This window comes from Coregonus clupeaformis, chromosome 20, assembly GCF_020615455.1.
Source record: "Coregonus clupeaformis isolate EN_2021a chromosome 20, ASM2061545v1, whole genome shotgun sequence".
NCBI classification, from domain to species: Eukaryota; Metazoa; Chordata; class Actinopteri; order Salmoniformes; family Salmonidae; genus Coregonus; species Coregonus clupeaformis.
This window is the reverse complement of record NC_059211.1, coordinates 60,783,477-60,803,381: the sequence shown is the minus strand read 5'-3', so window position 1 is coordinate 60,803,381 and position 19,905 is coordinate 60,783,477.

The window sequence follows — 19,905 nt, the reverse complement described above, 5'->3', positions numbered from 1 at the left end:
ATTTAATCCCTGATGTCCTTACACAGCTCTCTGGTCTTGGCCATTGTGGAGAGGTTAGAGTCTGTTTGATTGAGTGTGTGGACAGGTGTCTTTTATACAGGTAACGAGTTCAAACAGGTGCAGTTAATACAGGTAATGAGTGGAGAACAGGAGGGTTTCTTAAAGAAAAACTAACAGGTCTGTGAGAGCCGGAATTCTTATTGGTTGGTAGGTGATCAAATACTTATGTCATGCAATAAAATGCAAATTAATTACTTAAAATCATAGAATGTGATTTTCTGGATTTTTGTTTTAGATTCCGTCTCTCACAGTTGAAGTGTACCTATGATAAATATTACAGACCTCTACATGCTTTGTAAGTAGGAAAACCTGCAAAATCGTCAGTGTATCAAATACTTGTTCTCCCCACTGTATGTGGCAACCGTTTGGGGAAGGACCTTTCCTGTTTCAGCATGACAATGCCCCCGTGCACAAAGCGAGGTCCATACAGAAATGGTTTGTCGAGATCGGTGTGGAAGAACTTGACTAGCCTGCACAGAGCCCTGACCTGAACCCCATCGAACACCTTTGGGATGAATTGGAACGCCGACTGCAAGCCAGGCCTAATCACCCAACATCAGTGCTCCACCTGACTAATGCTCTTGTGGCTAAATGGAAGTAAGTCCCCGCAGCAATGTTCCAACATCTAGTGAAAGCCTTCCCAGAAGTGGAGACTGTTATAGCAGCAAAGGGTGGACCAGCTCCATATTAATGCCCATTATTTAGGAGTGAGATGTTTGACGAGCAGGTGTCCACATACTTTTGGTAATGTAGTGTATATAGTTTGTTTGACAAATATTTAGATTCTGTAAAGGGAAGGTTTGTTTCTCTTCAGTAAACTAATATATCTTACTATCTCTTTTGGGTTAGCCTATTAAGTATCATATTGTTATCCTGTATGTGATGTGCTGTCATGTTTAGCCTATGCTACTATAATTTTTCAACTTTGAATAATGTGCATTATAATGAAATGTTGATCCATACAATAAGATGAGAAAATGTATTATGTCTTAAGGAAAATATTTATTGTGTGAATGTTTTTGTGTGCATGCCAAATAGGCCTACAGGTGAATGGCTAGGCTGGTGAATCAAAATCCCTCACACTCAGTGGACAGGAGGACAAGTAAATGAACTATAGTTATTTATTTACGTTTGAATATTACAGTATTGTCAACTTTTGTTACATTATAGTAGAGATTCTATCAATTCTTAATTCTATATGTAATTATGTGCATTGCAGCCAATTATACACACAGGGAGGTGCCAAAGACCAGGTATGGGCACGACTACATCAAGGAATATTCCAGAAGTGGTTAGAATTTTTTTTTATTAAAGTTAATGTGGTCCTCTGTAGCTGAATTGGTAGAGCATGGTGCTTGTAACGCCAGGGTAGTGGGTTCGATCCCCGGGACCACCCATACGTAAAAATGTATGCACACATGACTGTAAGTGGCTTTAGATAAAAGCGTCTGCTAAATGGCATATTATTATATTATTATTAATATAGCATATAAACATAATGCAATGTGTTGGTATACAGTGTGATTGTATTGCAGATATTAAACATGATTTACAAGTCAAATGGAACGTTATTTTATTTTCCAACAAGAGGTCATACATAGGGAGGAACTAAACCACGTTTTACTTTCATGTTCACAGCCTCAGGAAATAAAGATCAGATGTAGGCTAGATGAACCACACAGTGTTTTAGCATATCTCATTTGAACTTACTTTTATTTATTATCTAAACAAACTAACTATATGCCCAAACTAACGCTCATCAGATTGTGCTTCTGGCTTTGTCTGGCGCGAACGGTTGTCTCCAGAGGTAATTTGAAACGACTGGCGGGGCCGAACGCACCGTTTGGCCTACCAAATATTTGTTAGGCTACTTGTTTGCTATTGTGTGCTAAATGTTTATCTGAGGTAACAACATCACATCATAATATTTAATTATCATGAACAATAGGTATATATATGTAAGGTAATGTACTTTATGAACGCTATGTGCATTGCAACTTCAAGTTCTTAGCGCAGCCGCCGAGTGGGATTCATATCACTGAAAAACAACAACTTGTAACGACATTATGGATCGACAATATCCTAAACACGCTCTTCACATTGATTTTCAACATGGAAAGTCAGAATTTTTTTAAACGACGTCTATGTGGGTTTCGATGAGAAAGAAGGGTCTGCATGATCATGGCAGGGCCGGCGTTATGGGCGGGCCTTAGCGGGGCTGGCCCACCCTACCTTACTTCCTTGCCCATCTGATATTATGTATTTTATACAGGATTAGTTCATGTTTGATATTGTGAGCTGCATAAGGATTTGGAGAATGAGGACATTCCATGTATTTATTTCTGTCACTGGTCGGTGCCAGGAGGTATGCGGGCCAAGATAGCTGGGGGGCCACTGGTGCTAATCTTAGAAGGAGTGCGTGATGGAATATCCTGACTAGGGTGCAACACGATACCATATAGGGTAATCCTATTCTGGTGAGGAGTGACACTCAATAATGGTTGGCAACTGTTGGATAGAATTAGCTTGCAAACAAGTATATAAGCTAAGAGATGTCCTTTGTTCAGTGAGTTCAGTTAGCAATGGGCCAACCACGTGCCGTTTGCTATGTGAACCCGGTACCGCAATATTAAATACTTTGAATCAACTCTCCATGTAAGTATCTTCTTGTATACTGAATTACTTGATGTCAGAGAAACTCATCATAACACCATCCAAATAAAATATTCAAATATTGATCATTTATTTGACCTAAACTCACGCTGACAGAAAGACCCATCAATCTCAGATAAAGCATCCGAGCGAGCGAAACAGCGCCCCTCTGTCTCAGAATGTGTCGACCATGTACAGTGCCCTCCACTAATATTGGCACCCTTGGTAAATATGAGCAAAACGGGCTGTGAAAAATATGTCTTTGCTGTTTATCCTCTTGGAATTTCATTCAAAATATTCACAAAAATCAAACCTTTAATTGAAGTAAAATGATTCAAAAAAATTAATGTGAAATAAATATTTTTCTCCAAAACATGTCTGCCACAATTATTGGCACCCCTAGAAATTCTTATGAGTAAAATATAACTGAAGTATATTCCCATTCATATTTTACGTTTTTAAGTTCACTAAGTGTGAAGGAACACTTAAGTGGTAAGCCATGACTTCCTGTTTCACTGGGGTATAAATATGAGGTGACACACAGGCCAAGTTCCCATAGTCATCCATCACTATAGGAAAGACCCAAGAATACAGTAATGATGTGCGAGAAAAGGTTGTTGAGCTGCACAAATCCGAAATGGCTATAAGAAAATATCTCAACAGTTGAAAATGCCTATTTCCACTATCAGGGCAATAATTAAAAAGTTTAAAGCAACTGGCGATGTTAAGAATCGGCCTAGAAGAGGACGTGTTTATTTTTATTTTTTGTAATTATAGTTTTTATTGTTTCCTTATATAATATAACAACAATGCAATTGAATTACATTTGGCATTAAACAATAATTTGACAGACATGAAAATGTCAGCAGATGTCAGAAAACGTATCGAGTTTACCATTCATTTTATAAATCAATCTTTCGTATGAAGCTGTTTCTGCCAAGGCTACATAAAATTCCTTATATGAGGGAGTGTCCTTCTCCCTCCAGTGTCTCATTATGACTATTTTGGCTTTTAGCCAGTTTAAACATGAGCTTCTCAGTCTATCAATATCCTTAGTGACATTCAGTAATAACAAAGCAGGATTTGCAAGTATTGTGGTACCCAGAATATCCCCAATATTTTCCACTACCTTCTGCCAAAAGGTATGCAAGCTTGGACAGTTACAGAACATATGGATCATGTCATCTGTACTTGACTGACATCTCCAGCATAGGTTGGATTCTATCAAACCTATTCTGTTCAACCTCCTATTGAACACTTTAAATTGAATCAGCTTGGACCGGGCATCTCTCATAGGGAGGAGCATCTGTTGTACTATTATATTCCATTCCTCCTCTCCAAATGTTACCTCCAAGTATTTTTCCCATATGGCCTTTAGGCCCTTACAAGTTCCATTAAATGCACCTATAAGGTGGCTATATATAAGCCCTGAGGTATGTGGTAATATGCATAGGATTTCTATATTAACACTTATATCGGAATGTACTGGGAATTTGTTGTTGTTTTGTCCTACCTTAAACATACAATCTCTAAGCTGGAGATACCTCCAAAAGTCTTGTTTCTGTAAATTATCCTTGGACCTTAGTTCTTCTGTCAAGGGGTGCTGAAGGTGGGTGTGGTGCAGGAATCAAGCGCAGGACGCAGAAGCTCAGTCCAAAAGACTTTAGTGAAATATTCACGTAGTAAATGAGCACAATAAGCCCGGAGGCGAAATAACGGCGCACACAGGCGTCAAACAAACGGCGCACTAACATGTGCGAAAACCTCTCCAAACACTGGAGGGAAGTACGTAGCTCAAACACCAAAACAGAAGAGCAATCACACACAAACACAGACACACACAACGAGAACTAAATAGGACACTAACGAGGACTAACTAGACACAGGTGTACAACATCAAGACAAAACCAAACGAACATGAAACATAGATCGGTGGCAGCTAGTACTCCGGGGACGACGACCGCCGAAGCCTGCCCGAACCAGGAGGAGGAGCAGCCTCGGCCGAAACCGTGACAGTACCCCCCCCTTGACGCGCGGCTCCAGCCGTGCGCCGACCCCGGCCTCGGGGACGACCAGGAGGACGCGGAGCAGGGCGCGCGGGATGGTCCCGGTGGAACTCCGACAGGAGAGATGACCTAGGATGTCCCTCCGCGGCACCCAGCACCGCTCCTCCGGGCCGTACCCCTCCCACTCCACGAGATACTGGAGACACCCCATCCGGCGTCTTGAGTCCAAGATGGACCGAACGGTGTACGCCGGAGCCCAGTGGGGGCGGAGGAGTCTCTCCTATCTCACCTTCCTGGAGTGGACCAGCTACCACCGGCCTGAGAAGAGACACATGGAACGAGGGGTTAATATTCTTATATTCAACAGGTAGATGTAACCTATAACACACCTCGTTCAATCTTCTCAGGACTTTAAAAGGCCCCACAAACCGCCGACCCAGCTTCCGGCAGGGCAGGCGGAGGGGTAGGTTTCTGGTAGAGAGCCAGACTCGATCTCCGGGTGCGTACACCGGCCCCTCACTGCGGTGGAGATCGGCGCTCGCCTTGTGACGACGGATGGCCCGCTGCAGGTGGGCAGCGTTCCACGTCTCCTCCGAGCGCCTCATCCAATCATCCACCGCAGGGGCCTCGATCTGGCTCTGCTGCCAAGGTGCCAGAACCGGCTGGTAACCTAACACACATTGGAAGGGGGTTAGGTTGGTAGAGGAGTGGCGGAGAGAGTTCTGGGCCATCTCGGCCCAGGGAATGTACCGAGCCCACTCCTCAGGCCGGTCCTGGCAATACGACCTCAGAAACCTACCCACATCCTGGTTGACACGTTCTACCTGCCCGTTACTCTCCGGGTGGTACCCTGAGGTAAGGCTAACCGAGACCCCCAAACGCTCCATGAACGCTCTCCATACTCGGGAGGTAAACTGGGGGCCTCGATCAGACACTAAATCCACCGAGAGGTGGGACCATGGTCGTTGTGGAACGGGCAGGGGTTGTAACTTACCCCTGGGCAGGTGTCTGGGTGCCTTACACTGGGCGCACACCGAGCAGGAGGAGACATAAACCCTCACATCCCTGGCTAACGTGGGCCACCAGTATTTAGTGTTAAGACAATGCACTGTCCGGCCAATACCCGGATGTCCAGAGGACGGTGACGTGTGAGCCCAGTAAATGAGTCGATCCCGAATCTCGAGCGGAACGTACTTCTGACCCTGAGGACACTGTGGAGGGCTGGGGTCGGTACGCAACGCTCGCTCGATTTCGGCATCGACCTCCCACACCACCGGTGCCACAAGACAAGACTCCGGTAGTATGGGAGTAGGCTCAACGGACCTCTCCTCCGTGTCATACCGCCGGGACAGCGCATCTGCCTTACCATTCTGGGACCCAGGGATGTACGTGATTTTAAATACGAACCTGGTGAGAAACATACTCCATCGAGCCTGGCGAGGGTTCAGTCTCCTCGCTGCCCGGATGTACTCCAGGTTCCGATGGTCAGTCAAAATGAGGAAAGGGTGTTGAGCCCCCTCAAGCCAATGCCTCCACACCTTAAGGGCCTGAACTACAGCCGACGTCATAATTACGCTCCGCCGGGCTGAGCTTTTTTGAGTAAAAAGCACAGGGGCGGAGTTTAGGTGGCGAGCCGGACCGTTGAGAGAGAACGGCCCCTATACCAGCCTCAGACGCGTCCACCTCAACCTGAAAGGGTAATGCGGGATCCGGATGCGCCAGCACCGGAGCCGACGTAAACAGGTCCTTCAGTCTCCTAAAGGCCCTGTCCGCATCAGCTGACCACTGCAGGCGCACCGGACCGCCTTTCAGAAGGGACGTGATGGGAGCTGCCACCTGTCCAAAACCCCGGATAAACCTCCGGTAGTAATTCGCAAAGCCCAAGAACTGCTGCACCTCTTTGACTGTGGTTGGGGTTTGCCAATTACGCACAGCGGACACACGATCCACCTCCATTCTCACCCCTGACGCGGACAACCGATAACCCAAAAAGGAGACCGACTCCTGGAAAAACAGACATTTCTCTGCCTTGACATATAGGTCGTGCTCCAACAGCCTCCTCAATACACGACGCACCAGGGTTATATGCTCGGCTCGGGTAGACGAGTACACCAGAATGTCATCAATGTACACGACCACCCCTTGCCCCTGCATATCCCGGAAAATGTCATCTACGAAGGATTGGAAGACTGATGGAGCATTCATCAACCCATATGGCATGACGAGATACTCGAAATGACCTGACGTGGTACTAAACGCTGTTTTCCATTCGTCGCCCTCCCTAATGCGCACCAAGTTATACGCGCTCCTGAGATCCAGTTTTGTGAAAAACCGCGCTCCATGCAATGACTCCGTCATGGTCGCAATCAGAGGGAGTGGATAACTGTATTTCACAGTAATCTGATTGAGACCACGGTAATCAATGCACGGGCGCAACCCTCCATCTTTTTCTTCACAAAAAGAAGCTTGAGGAGGCGGGAGAAGTGGAGGGCCGAATGTATCCCTGTCTCAAAGATTCGGCTATGTAAGTCTCCATAGCTTTTCTCTCCTCTTGAGACAACGGATACACGTGGCTCCGTGGGAGCGCTGCTCCTGCCTGGAGATCAATCGCGCAATCCCCCTGTCTATGAGGAGGCAACTGCGTCGCCCTAGTTTTACTAAACACGAGAGCTAAATCCCCATATTCAGGTGGAATGTGCAGTGCGGGCACTTGGTTTGGACTTTCCACCGATGTCGCCCCCACGGAAACACCCAGACATCGCCCCTCGCACTGAGCAGACCACCCATCGAGAGCCCTCTGTTGCCACGAAATAGCAGGGTTATGGGTGCTGTGATGTCACGAGAGGCTGTGTCCTGGAGGGACGTTACATCCCCCTGAGGTGGCTGCAAACCCAGACAGCTATGGCTCCATCTGCTGGTATGGTCGGGAACTCCAACCCTCTATGGCCAATCTTCCCACGCAGCTGAAACCAATCAGGAGCTGATGAGCTGAAGGTTTGTTGAAGGGAAGAGACACGGTCTCCAAGCTGGGCTCTCGGGAGGACAAGAGTGCTGCACGTCCACTTCCATGAGGAATATAAGGATTTGGAGATACTTACCTTTGGGAAATACTCCCCTTTGGATATATGCACCTGTGGAAATACGTGAGAGACATTTGGAAGGACTTTTTGCTGGGTTGGCCACTAGCTGCAACGAGGACTACAGTAAGGCCGGGGAAAAGTTATCTGAGCGAGTGAGAATTATGATTTTGGATGTGGAAGAGACATCCCTGAACTGTTAACCCTTAAAGAGCCACAAGAGAACATAATTTTGTTATATTTTCGTTAATTTCCCAAGACCTATAATAAAATCCTTGTGTTGTTTGAACCTTGTCTCCTTGCACTACTTGAGCAATCCCGCTGAAAGCTGTGTAGCCTCTCGTGACGTCACAGATGGTGGAGAATACGGGCACGCTCAAGCGTTAATAGTGCATGTCAGAGGAGGATACCGAAGGTTTGATCACCCAGTTTTCCAAGTTGGCCGTAGGCTCCCCGCCGACTGAAATGGAGGACATATTGAAAGCCCTTGTTGCTGGCCAGCAAGCCCAGATGCAAGCAAACGTGGCTCTCTTTGAGGAGCAAAAGAAAGCCAACCTTCTGAAGGCAGAGGAATTGCAGTTGCAGAGACAGAGGGTGGTCCAAAATACCCGCCCAATAAAGGCAAGTGACTTTATATCTAAGATGGGAGCTACCGATGACATTGAGGCATACCTGCATGCATTTGAGGCCACGGCCACTAGGGAAGCCTGGCCCAAGCAACAGTGGGTTGGTCTGTTAGCCCCCTTTCTAACCGGGGAAGCGCTGAATGCTGTCCGGGACCTGGGCCCTGACCAGGTTACTGACTATGATGCCCTGAAGTCTGAGATCCTCAGCAGATATGGACTCACAAAGTTTGGTATGGCCCAGCGCTTTCACAGTTGGACCTTCCAACCAGACCAACCTCCTCGGGCGCAGATGCATGAACTTGTCCGAATCGCAAGGAAATGGCTGGATCCGCAGAGGAATACAGCAGCGGCGGTGGTGGAGGCCGTTGTGGTGGATCGTTACCTACGCGCCCTGCCTTATGAGGCAAAACGGTTCATCAGTCAACAGGCCTTGACCACGGCTGATCTGACCGTGGAAGCTGTGGAAAAGTACCAGGCCACAGCGGAGATGCTGAATGCTTCCCGAAAAGACCCCAGGAGTGCGGCCCCACCACAAATGGGAAGAACCCGTCCAAAGGACCCCAAGGTCTCGAACCCAGCCACGTCAGGACTTATCCCGGCTCCAGGGGGAGCCAGAAACCAGGCGGGTCCAAGAAGAGTACACCAGGAGGGGGAAACTCGACAGTGTTACCGGTGTGGGGGAGATGGGACATATCTCCTGGCAGTGTGGGAAACCAGCCGATGAACCTATGCCCACTGCGGAGTCCTCCAGCTCAGCACCCACACACCGTTTTGCCTCGCTCTTGGGAGTCGTAGATGGCGGCCCAGATCGACCCCCCACCTGCCCGGTAACTGTGAATCACCATGATGTGGAGGCCTTACTGGATTCTGGTAGCCGGGCCACCCTGGTGCGTAAGGATTTGGTGGGCCCAACGTGTCTGACCCCGGGGAAAGTCCTCCCAGTTTCCTGTGTCCATGGGGACACCAGAGAATACCCCATTACTGAACTTACAATGACCAGCACACGGGGAACCATACACACGACGGCGGGGGTGGTTGATTCCCTCCCCGTCCCTGTCCTAATTGGACGAGACTGCCCAGCCTTTTACCCACTCTGGAGAGAGTCTCAGGAGAGGATAACCCGAGAACCTCGGAAACGGAGAGGCAAGACTCATCCTGGGAAGGCTCCGGTGCAATCCTCCGAATTACTCACTCCCGCCCGGGCTCTGATAGGGAGGGCAGGTGCCCAGACCGACACAGAGACGGAGCTACAGAATCTGGACAAAGAACTGTCTGGTCTGAAGGGGACCGCTGAGAGGTATCGTTTGTTAAAGCAACAGTTAGACATGAAGACAGAAGAGTTAGATATCCTCCAGGCTAAACTCCAACAGAGCTCCTTCCATAAGCAACAGGAGGAGCTGGAGAGGCTGCGCAGGACCATCGAGGAGTGTGAGGAGACCCTGCGCAGTAGTAAGGAGGTCCAGAAGAAGGCAGAGGAGAAGTACAAGGTGTTGGAGAACAAGATGAAGAATGCGGAGGCAGAGAGAGAGAAGGAACTGAAAGCTGCTCAACAGAAGCTAAACTCTGCTAAAACCAAGGCTGATGCGTTCAGTAAGAAACTCAAGGAGAGACAACAGGAGGCTGAGTCCCTGGTCCTAGAGGTGGAGGAGTTGAAGAGAGAGCAGGCTGGCAAGCACCACGGCAATGCGGACGCCCTCTCCCGGCGTGATGCCTTCTTCGCGGCCTTTACCCCGACGAGGACGTCGGTCCCGAGGAGGGGGATGTGTGATGTCACGAGAGGCTGTGTCCTGGAGGGACGTTACATCCCCCTGAGGTGGCTGCAAACCCAGACAGCTATGGCTCCATCTGCTGGTATGGTCGGGAACTCCAACCCTCTATGGCCAATCTTCCCACGCAGCTGAAACCAATCAGGAGCTGATGAGCTGAAGGTTTGTTGAAGGGAAGAGACACGGTCTCCAAGCTGGGCTCTCGGGAGGACAAGAGTGCTGCACGTCCACTTCCATGAGGAATATAAGGATTTGGAGATACTTACCTTTGGGAAATACTCCCCTTTGGATATATGCACCTGTGGAAATACGTGAGAGACATTTGGAAGGACTTTTTGCTGGGTTGGCCACTAGCTGCAACGAGGACTACAGTAAGGCCGGGGAAAAGTTATCTGAGCGAGTGAGAATTATGATTTTGGATGTGGAAGAGACATCCCTGAACTGTTAACCCTTAAAGAGCCACAAGAGAACATAATTTTGTTATATTTTCGTTAATTTCCCAAGACCTATAATAAAATCCTTGTGTTGTTTGAACCTTGTCTCCTTGCACTACTTGAGCAATCCCGCTGAAAGCTGTGTAGCCTCTCGTGACGTCACAGTGCTTAACCAGGGAATTCCCAGCACCACTGGGTACGCAGGAGAGTCGATCAGATACAGCTGTATAGTCTCTTCATGACCCCCCTGCGCACACATCCTAAGTGGTGCTGTGATCTCCCTAATCAACCCCGACCCCAACGGGCGGCTATCTAAGGCATGAACGGGAAAAGGTTTGTCAACAGGTAGGAGAGGGATCCCTAAATCTAAACAAAACTTCCGATCAACAAAATTCCCAGCTGCGCCTGAATCTACTAGCGCCTTATGCTGGGAATGAGGTGCAACCTGTGGAAAACAAACAGATATACAAAAGTGCGCAACAGAGAGCTCTGGGTAAGTGGGGCGTCTACTCACCTGGGAGGGCTCCCCAGTGTGTGGCCTGTTGTCTTCTCCCCCGGAGAACCCTCCCCAGCACCTGGCCGCAGTGTGCCCTCCACGACCGCACTTGGTGCAGGAGACAGGCCCCCTCGGGCTCCTCCTATTCCTTTCTCTAGCGCTGGCACCCCCGAGCTCCATAGGGCTCGGCTCGGAGGTGCCGGAGGGCGGAATGGACGGACCCCCCTCGGGACGTCCACGGGTGGCCAGCAGGGTGTCCAGACGGATGGACATATCGACCAACTGGTCGAAGGTGAGATTGGTATCCCTGCAGGCCAACTCACGTTGAATGTCCTCCCGTAGGCTACATCGAAAATGGTCGATGAGGGCCCATTCATTCCACCCTGCGTCCGCCGCTAGAGTCCGGAACTCCAGCGCAAACGCCTGTGCGCTCCTCCTCCCCTGTCTCAGGTGGACTAGACGCTCCCCCGCCGCTTTGCCCTCAGGTGGATGGTCGAACACGGCCTTGAAGCGACGGGAGAACTCGGCGTAGGAGATGGTGGTGGCGTCCATCTTCCTCCACTCGGCGTTGGCCCATTCCAACGCCTCGCCCGTGAGACAGGAGATGAGGGCGGAAACGCTCTCGTGTCCCGAGGGCACCGGGTGTACAGTGGCCAGGTAGAGCTCCACCTGCAGGAGGAACCCCTGACACCCGGCAGCTGTTCCGTCATACGCCCTCGGGAGCGAGAGCCGAATCCCCCTGGGTTCCGGACCTGGGACTGGTGGACCGGCCGATGGGGTTGGCAGGGTAGGTGGAGGTGTGGGTACCCCTCTGGCCTCCCATCAGTGCAGGGTGTTGATGACGTCCTGTAGAGCGGTCCCCAGTTGTCGTATCTGGTCATCCTGGCCGCGGACATGCTCCTCGAGCGACTCAGGCGTGACTGTTGATCCTGCTGATTCCATTCAATTGGTGTGTGATTCTGTCAAGGGGTGCTGAAGGTGGGTGTGGTGCAGGAATCAAGCGCAGGACGCAGAAGCTCAGTCCAAAATACTTTAGTGAAATATTCACATAGTAAATGAGCACAATAAGCCCGGAGGCGAAATAACGGCGCACACAGGCGTCAAACAAACGGCGCACTAACATGTGCGAAAACCTCTCCAAACACTGGAGGGAAGTACGTAGCTCAAACACCAAAACAGAAGAGCAATCACACACAAACACAGACACACACAACGAGAACTAAATAGGACACTAACGAGGACTAACTAGACACAGGTGTACAACATCAAGACAAAACCAAACGAACATGAAACATAGATCGGTGGCAGCTAGTACTCCGGGGACGACGACCGCCGAAGCCTGCCCGAACCAGGAGGAGGAGCAGCCTTGGCCGAAACCGTGACATCTTCAGATGAGGTAAAAGTGTTTTCTTGATACAGACAAACAATGTTCTTTATCCCCTTTCTATACCAATCTTTCCAGAAAACCATTTGTCCCCTGATTTTCAATTTAGGGTTGTTCCATAATGAAGCAGAGCTAGTCAAGAAAGGTGAAGATCTCTCTCTCTTATGAATCTGGCTCCATATATTTTTAGTATGGTACATTATTGGATTCTGCAGTCCCAACTTTTGTTGCCTCAAATAATCTGATGCTCCAAATGGGGCATTAAGTTCCTCTTCCATGTCCACCCAAATTGGCCTAGTTGAGTTCTCAAGAAAGAGAGAGCCTATTTGTGTCAGTGTGATGCGGTAGGACGAAGTCAGGCGCAGGACACAGAGCTAATCGAAAACATACTTTACTCGTAGGTAACGTAAATAACATAACCTCCACGCAGGGAGGAAACAAACCCGCTCACCAGACGACAACCAAACATGAACAAACACGCACAACATACAGTGGGAGCCAGAGGATTAAATAGGGAAGTAATCAATACTTAATGGTAACCAGGTGTGAACACTAAAGACAAGACAAGTAGAACACAGAAACATAGATCGGTAGCAGCTAGTACTCCGGTGACGACGAACGCCGAAACCTGCCCGAGCAAGGAGGAGGAGCAGCCTCGGCTGAATCCGTGACAGTACCCACCCCCCACCCTTGACGCGCGGCTCCAACCGTGCGCCGACACCGGCCTCGGGGACGGCCAGGACGACGCGGCGCAGGGCGAGTCGGATGACGACGGTGGAAATCCCTCAACATGGAGGGATCGAGGATGTCCCTCCTAGGGACCCAGCACCGTTCCTCCGGACCGTACCCCTCCCACTCCACGAGATACTGCAGGCCCCCCACCCGACGCCTCGAATCCAGGATGGAACGGACCGAGTACGCCGGTGCCCCCTCGATGTCCAGTGGGGGCGGAGGAACCTCCCGTACCTCAGACTCCTGGAGTGGACCAGCTACCACCGGCCTGAGGAGAGACACATGGAACGAGGGGTTAATACGGTAGTTCAGAGGAAGCTGTAATCTATAACAAACCTCGTTCAATCTCCTCAGGACTTTAAATGGCCCCACAAACCGCCGACCCAGCTTCCAGCAGGGCAGGCGAAGGGGCAGGTTTCGGGTTGAGAGCCAGACCAGGTCCCCCGGTGCATACACCGGGGCATCACTGCGGTGGCGGTCGGCGCTTGCCTTTTGTCGCCTGATGGCCCGCTGCAGACGTACATGGGCAGCGTTCCAGGTCTCTTCCGAGCGCCGAAACCACTCATCCACCGCAGGAGCCTCGATCTGGCTCTGATGCCAAGGTGCCAGGACCGGCGGATAACCTAACACACACTGAAAGGGAGAAAGGTTAGTGGATGAGTGGCGGAGTGAGTTTTGGGCCATCTCTGCCCAGGGGATAAAACCCGACCACTCCCCCGGCCGGTCCTGGCAATAGGACCGCAGAAACCTATCCAGATCCTGGTTAACTCTCTCCACCTGCCCATTACTCTCGGGGTGAAAACCTGAGGTCAGGCTGATCGAGACCCCCAGACGTTCCATGAACGCCCTCCAGACCCTTGAGGTGAACTGGGGACCCCGATCCGATACAATATCCTCAGGCACCCCGTAGTGCCGGAAGACGTGTGTAAACAGGGCCTCAGCAGTTTGTAGGGCCGTAGGGAGACCTGGCATATGAATGAGACGGCAGGACTTAGAAAACCGATCCACAACGACCAGGATCGTGGTGTTCCCTTGTGAGGGGGGAAGGTCGGTAACAAAATAGATGGGACCTCGGCCGTTGTGGAATGGGTAGGGGTTGTAATTTCCCTCTGGGCAGGTGTCTAGGTGCCTTACACTGGGCGCACACCGAGCAGGAGGAAACATAAACCCTCATGTCCTTGGCTAAAGTGGGCCACCAGTACTTCCCACTAAGACAGTGCACTGTCCGACCGATGCCAGGATGACCAGAGGAGGGTGACGTGTGAGCCCAATAGATCAATCGATCGCAAACCTTGAGCGGCACGTACATACGACCCCCTGGACACTGGGGGGGAGTGGGCTCGGTACGTAACACCCACTCGATGTCCGCGTCAATCCCCCACACCACCGGTGCCACCAGACACGACGTCGGAAGTATGGGAGTGGGCTCAATGGACCTCTCCTCTGTGTCATACAGTCTGGACAGGGCGTCTGCCTTAGCGTTCTAGGAACCTGGTCTGTAAGTAAGAGTAAACACAAAACGAGTGAAGAACATGGCCCACCTTGCCTGGCGAGTGTTCAATCTCCTCGCCGCCCGGATGTACCCCAGATTGCGATTGTCAGTCAAAATGAGGAAAGGGTGTTTAGCCCCCTCAAGCCAATGCCTCCACACTTTCAGAGCCTTAACCACAGCTAACAGCTCCCGGTCCCCCACATCATAGTTGCGCTCTGCCGGACTGAGCTTCTTAGAAAAGAAAGCACAGGGGCGGAGCTTTGGTGGCGTACCCGAGCGCTGAGACAGCACAGCTCCTATCCCAGCCTCGGACACGTCCACCTCAACCTGGAATGCTAAGGAGAGATCCGGATGAGCCAGCACTGGAGCCGAGGTAAACAGGTCCTTCAGATGACCAAAAGCCCTGTCCGCCTCAGCTGACCACTGCAGTCACACCGGTCCCCCCTTCAGCAAGGAGGTAATGGGAGCCGCTACCTGACCAAAGCCCTGGATAAACCTCCGGTAGTAGTTGGCAAAACCCAAAAATCTCTGCACCTCCTTCACCGTGGTTGGAGTCGGCCAATTACGCACGGCCGAAATGCGGTCAATCTCCATCTCCACCCCTGATGCGGACAGGCGGTGCCCTAGGAAGGAGATGGACTCTTGGAAGAACAGACATTTCTCCGCCTTCACATACAGGTCATGCTCCAACAGTCGACCAAGCACTTGACGCACCAGGGACACATGCTCGGTCCGTGTAGCGGAGTATATGAGATTGTCATCAATATACACCACTACACCCTGTCCGTGCAGGTCCCTGAAGATCTCATCAACAAAGGATTGGAAGACTGATGGAGCATTCATCAACCCGTATGGCATGACGAGGTACTCATAGTGCCCAGAGGTGGTACTGAATGCTGTCTTCCACTCATCTCCCTCCCGGATACGCACCAGGTTGTACGCGCTCCTGAGATCCAATTTTGTGAAGAAGCGCGCCCTGTGCAATGACTCCGTCATACTAGCAATGAGCGGTAGTGGATAACTGTACTTGATAGTGATCTGATTGAGACCTCGGTAGTCAATGCACGGGCGTAAACCTCCATCCTTCTTCTTCACAAAAAATTAACTTGAGGAGACAGGTGAAGTGGATGGCCGAATGTATCCCTGCCCCAGAGATTCGGAGACATATGCCTCCATAGCCTCCGTCTCTTCCTGTGACAGGGGATACACGTGACTCCGGGGAAGTGCAGCGCCTACCTGGAGATTTATCGCACAATCCCCCTGTCGATGGGGTGGTAATTAAGTCACCTTCTTTTTACAGAAGGCGAAAGACAAATCGGCATATTCGGGGGGAATGTGCATGGTGGAGACCTGGTTTGGACTTTCCACCGTCGTTGCCCCTATGGAAACACCTACACACCTCCACGAGCACTGACTTAACCATCCCTTGAGAGCCCTCTGTTGCCATGAAATTGTGGGGTCATGAGAAGTTAACCAGGGAAGCCCCAACACGTCTGGAAACGCAGGAGAATCAATCAGATAGAGACTAATTTTCTCCTCATGACCCTCCTGTGTTTTCATCCAGAGTGGATCTGTGACCTCCCTAATCAGGCCTGACCCTAAAGGGCGACTATCTAAGGCATGTACAGGGAAGGGCACATCAACAGGAACAATAGGAATCCCTAAACTACGGGAAAACTGACGATCAATAAAGTTCCCAGCTGCGCCTGAATCTACGAGTGCCTTATGCTGGGAATGAGGGGAAAACTCTGGAAATACAATATCAATACACATATGCGCAACAGGGAGTTCTGGGTGAGTCGGGTGCCTACTCACCTGAGACGGTCCACCAGTGCTCTGCCTACCGCCTCGACTCCTGAAAGACCCTCCCCAGCACCGACCAGCAGTGTGTCCTCCGCGGCCACAGTTGGTGCAGGAGATGGCCCTCCTTCCGGTCTCCCTAAGTGCAGCACCTTTGAGCTCCATAGGAGTAGGGTCGGAGGTGCTGGGGGATGGAATGGACGGCCCCTGATCCGGACGACCGCAGGATGCCAACAGGTTATCCAGCCTTATCGACATGTCCACCAGTTGGTCCAGGTTAAGGGTGGTGTCCCTGCAGGCCAGTTCCCGACGAACGTCCTCCCGGAGGCTGCATCGGTAGTGGTCGATCAGGGCCCTCTCATTCCATCCTGCGCTGGCAGCCAGAGTCCTGAAGTCCAGTGCAAAGTCCTGTGCGCTCCTCCTCCCCTGTCTGAGGTGGAATAGACGTTCCCCCGCCGCTCTCCCCTCCGGTGGTTGATCGAATACCGCCCAAAAGCGGCGGGTGAAATCCTCATAGCGTACTGACGCTGCGTCTATTCCTCCCCACTCGGCGTTGGCCCACTCGAGCGCTCTTCCAGACAGACAGGAGATGAGGGCGGACACGCTCTCGTATCCCAAGGGAGCCGGGTGGATGGTAGCCAGGTAGAGCTCTACCTGGAGCAGAAAACCCTGGCACCCGGCAGCTGTACCATCGTATGCCCTCGGGAGCGAGAGCCAAATCCCACTGGACCCAGGTGACGAAGGGGTGGACAGCGGTGTGGGTGGTTGTGTAGTTGGAGGAGGTGTAGGACCACTACCTCTCTCCCATCGCTCCATAGTGTTCAACACGCGCTCCATTGCGGTGCCGAGAGTCTGGATCATAGTCGCCTGCTGTTGGACACGTTCCTCCATTGATCCGGACGAAATTAATGTACCTGCTGACTCCATATTTTGGTGCGTGTTTCTGTCAGGGTGTCAGTGTGATGCAGTAGGACGAAGTCAGGCGCAGGACACAGAGCTAATCGAAAACGTACTTTACTCGTAGGTAACGTAAATAACATAACCTCCACGCAGGGAGGAAACAAACCTCCATGCGTGAATAAACAGTGTGCCTATTTGAAAAGAATGTGTAAATACGAGCGGTTGGATTGATCAATCTCCATATATCATAAAGACCAGCATCTTTACACAGTGTTTTAATTGCTTCTTGAGTTTTTGAGGTCCTGGTTAGACCAGTTTTGGATGTATCTAAAAAATCAGGGACCTGATTGTAATCCCCCCCTAGTACCAGAGAAAAATCACTGAAATCCAGTATTATTTTGTTAAGTTGAAGGAAAAAGTCTGGATCCTCCTCATTTGGAACATAAATATTTCCCGATATGATGTTTTGTCCTGAAATCTTTACAAGTAAAATCAAGATTCGTCCCTCTTTGTCCTTAAACTCTTTTTTCACGTGAACATGTATACTTTTGGAAAATAGAATAGAGACGCCTCTTTTTTTTGGGTTGAATGTATTATGGTAAGCACTGCCCACCCACCTGTCTCCCACCCTAGGAGCATCCTTTTCCAGCAGGTGGGTCTCTTGGAGCATAATCACGTCCAAAAATGGAAAGGAAAGTGGAAGGGGGAGAAAGTAAGGAACTTGTCTGTCGGCCTTGCATTAAAGAACATAATTGGTTAAGGAAAACTGTGATAAATAAAAAAGTATATCAGTTTCATTTAAGGACCAAAGGATTGACAGCCGTCCCATATACAGTGAGGGAAAAAAGTATTTGATCCCCTGCTGATTTTGTATGTTTGCACACTGACAAAGACATGATCAGTCTATAATTTTAATGTTAGGTTTATTTGAACAGTGAGAGACAGAATAACAATAAAAAAATCCAGAAAAACACATGTCAAAAATGTTATGAATTGATTTGCATTTTAATGAGGGAAATAAGTATTTGAGCCCCTCTCAAGCAGAAAGATTTCTGGCTCCCAGGTGTCTTTTATACAGGTAACGAGCTGAGATTAGGAGCACACTCTTAAAGGGAGTGCTCCTAATCTCCTAATCTCAGTTTGTTACCTGTATAAAAGACACCTGTCCACAGAAGCAATCAATCAATCAGATTCCAAACTCTCCACCATGGCCAAGACCGAAGGACTGAAATCCTGCTGCGCCCGCAAGGTCCCCCTGCTCAAGAAAGCACATATACAGGCCCGTCTGAAGTTTGCCAATGAACATCTGAATGATTCAGAGGAGAACTGGGTGAAAGTGTTGTGGTCAGATGAGACCAAAATCGAGCTCTTTGGCATCAACTCAACTCGCCGTGTTTGGAGGAGGAGGAATGCTGCCTATGACCCCAAGAACACCATCCCCACCGTCAAACATGGAGGTGGAAACATTATGCTTTGGGGGTGTTTTTCTGCTAAGGGGACAGGCCACTTCACCGCATCAAAGGGACGATGGACGGCGCCATGTACCATCAAATCTTGAGTGAGAACCTCCTTCCCTCAGCCAGGGCATTGAAAATGGGTCGTGGATGGGTATTCCAGCATGACAATGACCCAAAACACACGGCCAAGGCAACAAAGGAGTGGCTCAAGAAGAAGCACATTAAGGTCCTGGAGTGGCCTAGCCAGTCTCCAGACCTTAATCTCATAGAAAATCTGTGGAGGGAGCTGAAGGTTCGAGTTGCCAAACGTCAGCCTCGAAACCTTAATGACTTGGAGAAGATCTGCAAAGAGGAGTGGGACAAAATCCCTCCTGAGATGTGTGCAAACCTGGTGGCCAACTACAAGAAACGTCTGACCTCTGTGATTGCCAACAAGGGTTTTGCCACCAAGTACTAAGTCATGTTTTGCAGAGGGGTCAAATACTTATTTCCCTCATCAAAATGCAAATCAATTCATAACATTTTTGACATGCGTTTTTCTGGATTTTTTTGTTGTTATTCTGTCTCTCACTGTTCAAATAAACCTACCATTAAGATTATAGACTGATCATGTCTTTGTCAGTGGGCAAACGTACAAAATCAGCAGGGGATCAAATACTTTTTTCCCTCACTGTAGATTCCAAAATAGTTGGGAAGAGATTTTTGACATACTGATCCCATAGCATAGTGTTTATGAACTGATACGCAAAATGACACCGGATTCAAAACGTAGAATCTTTCAATTTGAATTATTATATAAGATTCTTGCTACCAATAGAATGTTATTTATATGGGGGATACAATCTTCCCAGCTCTGCAGATTTTGCTGCAAAGAGACAGAATCATTAGATCATTTGTTTTGGTACTGTCCATTTGTAGCTTGTTTTTGGACAAAGGTCCAGGAATGGCTAAAGTATTGCAATATTTACCTGGAGCTAACCTTGCAGATAGCATTACTGGGTGATCTGAAAAGTCATAGTCAAT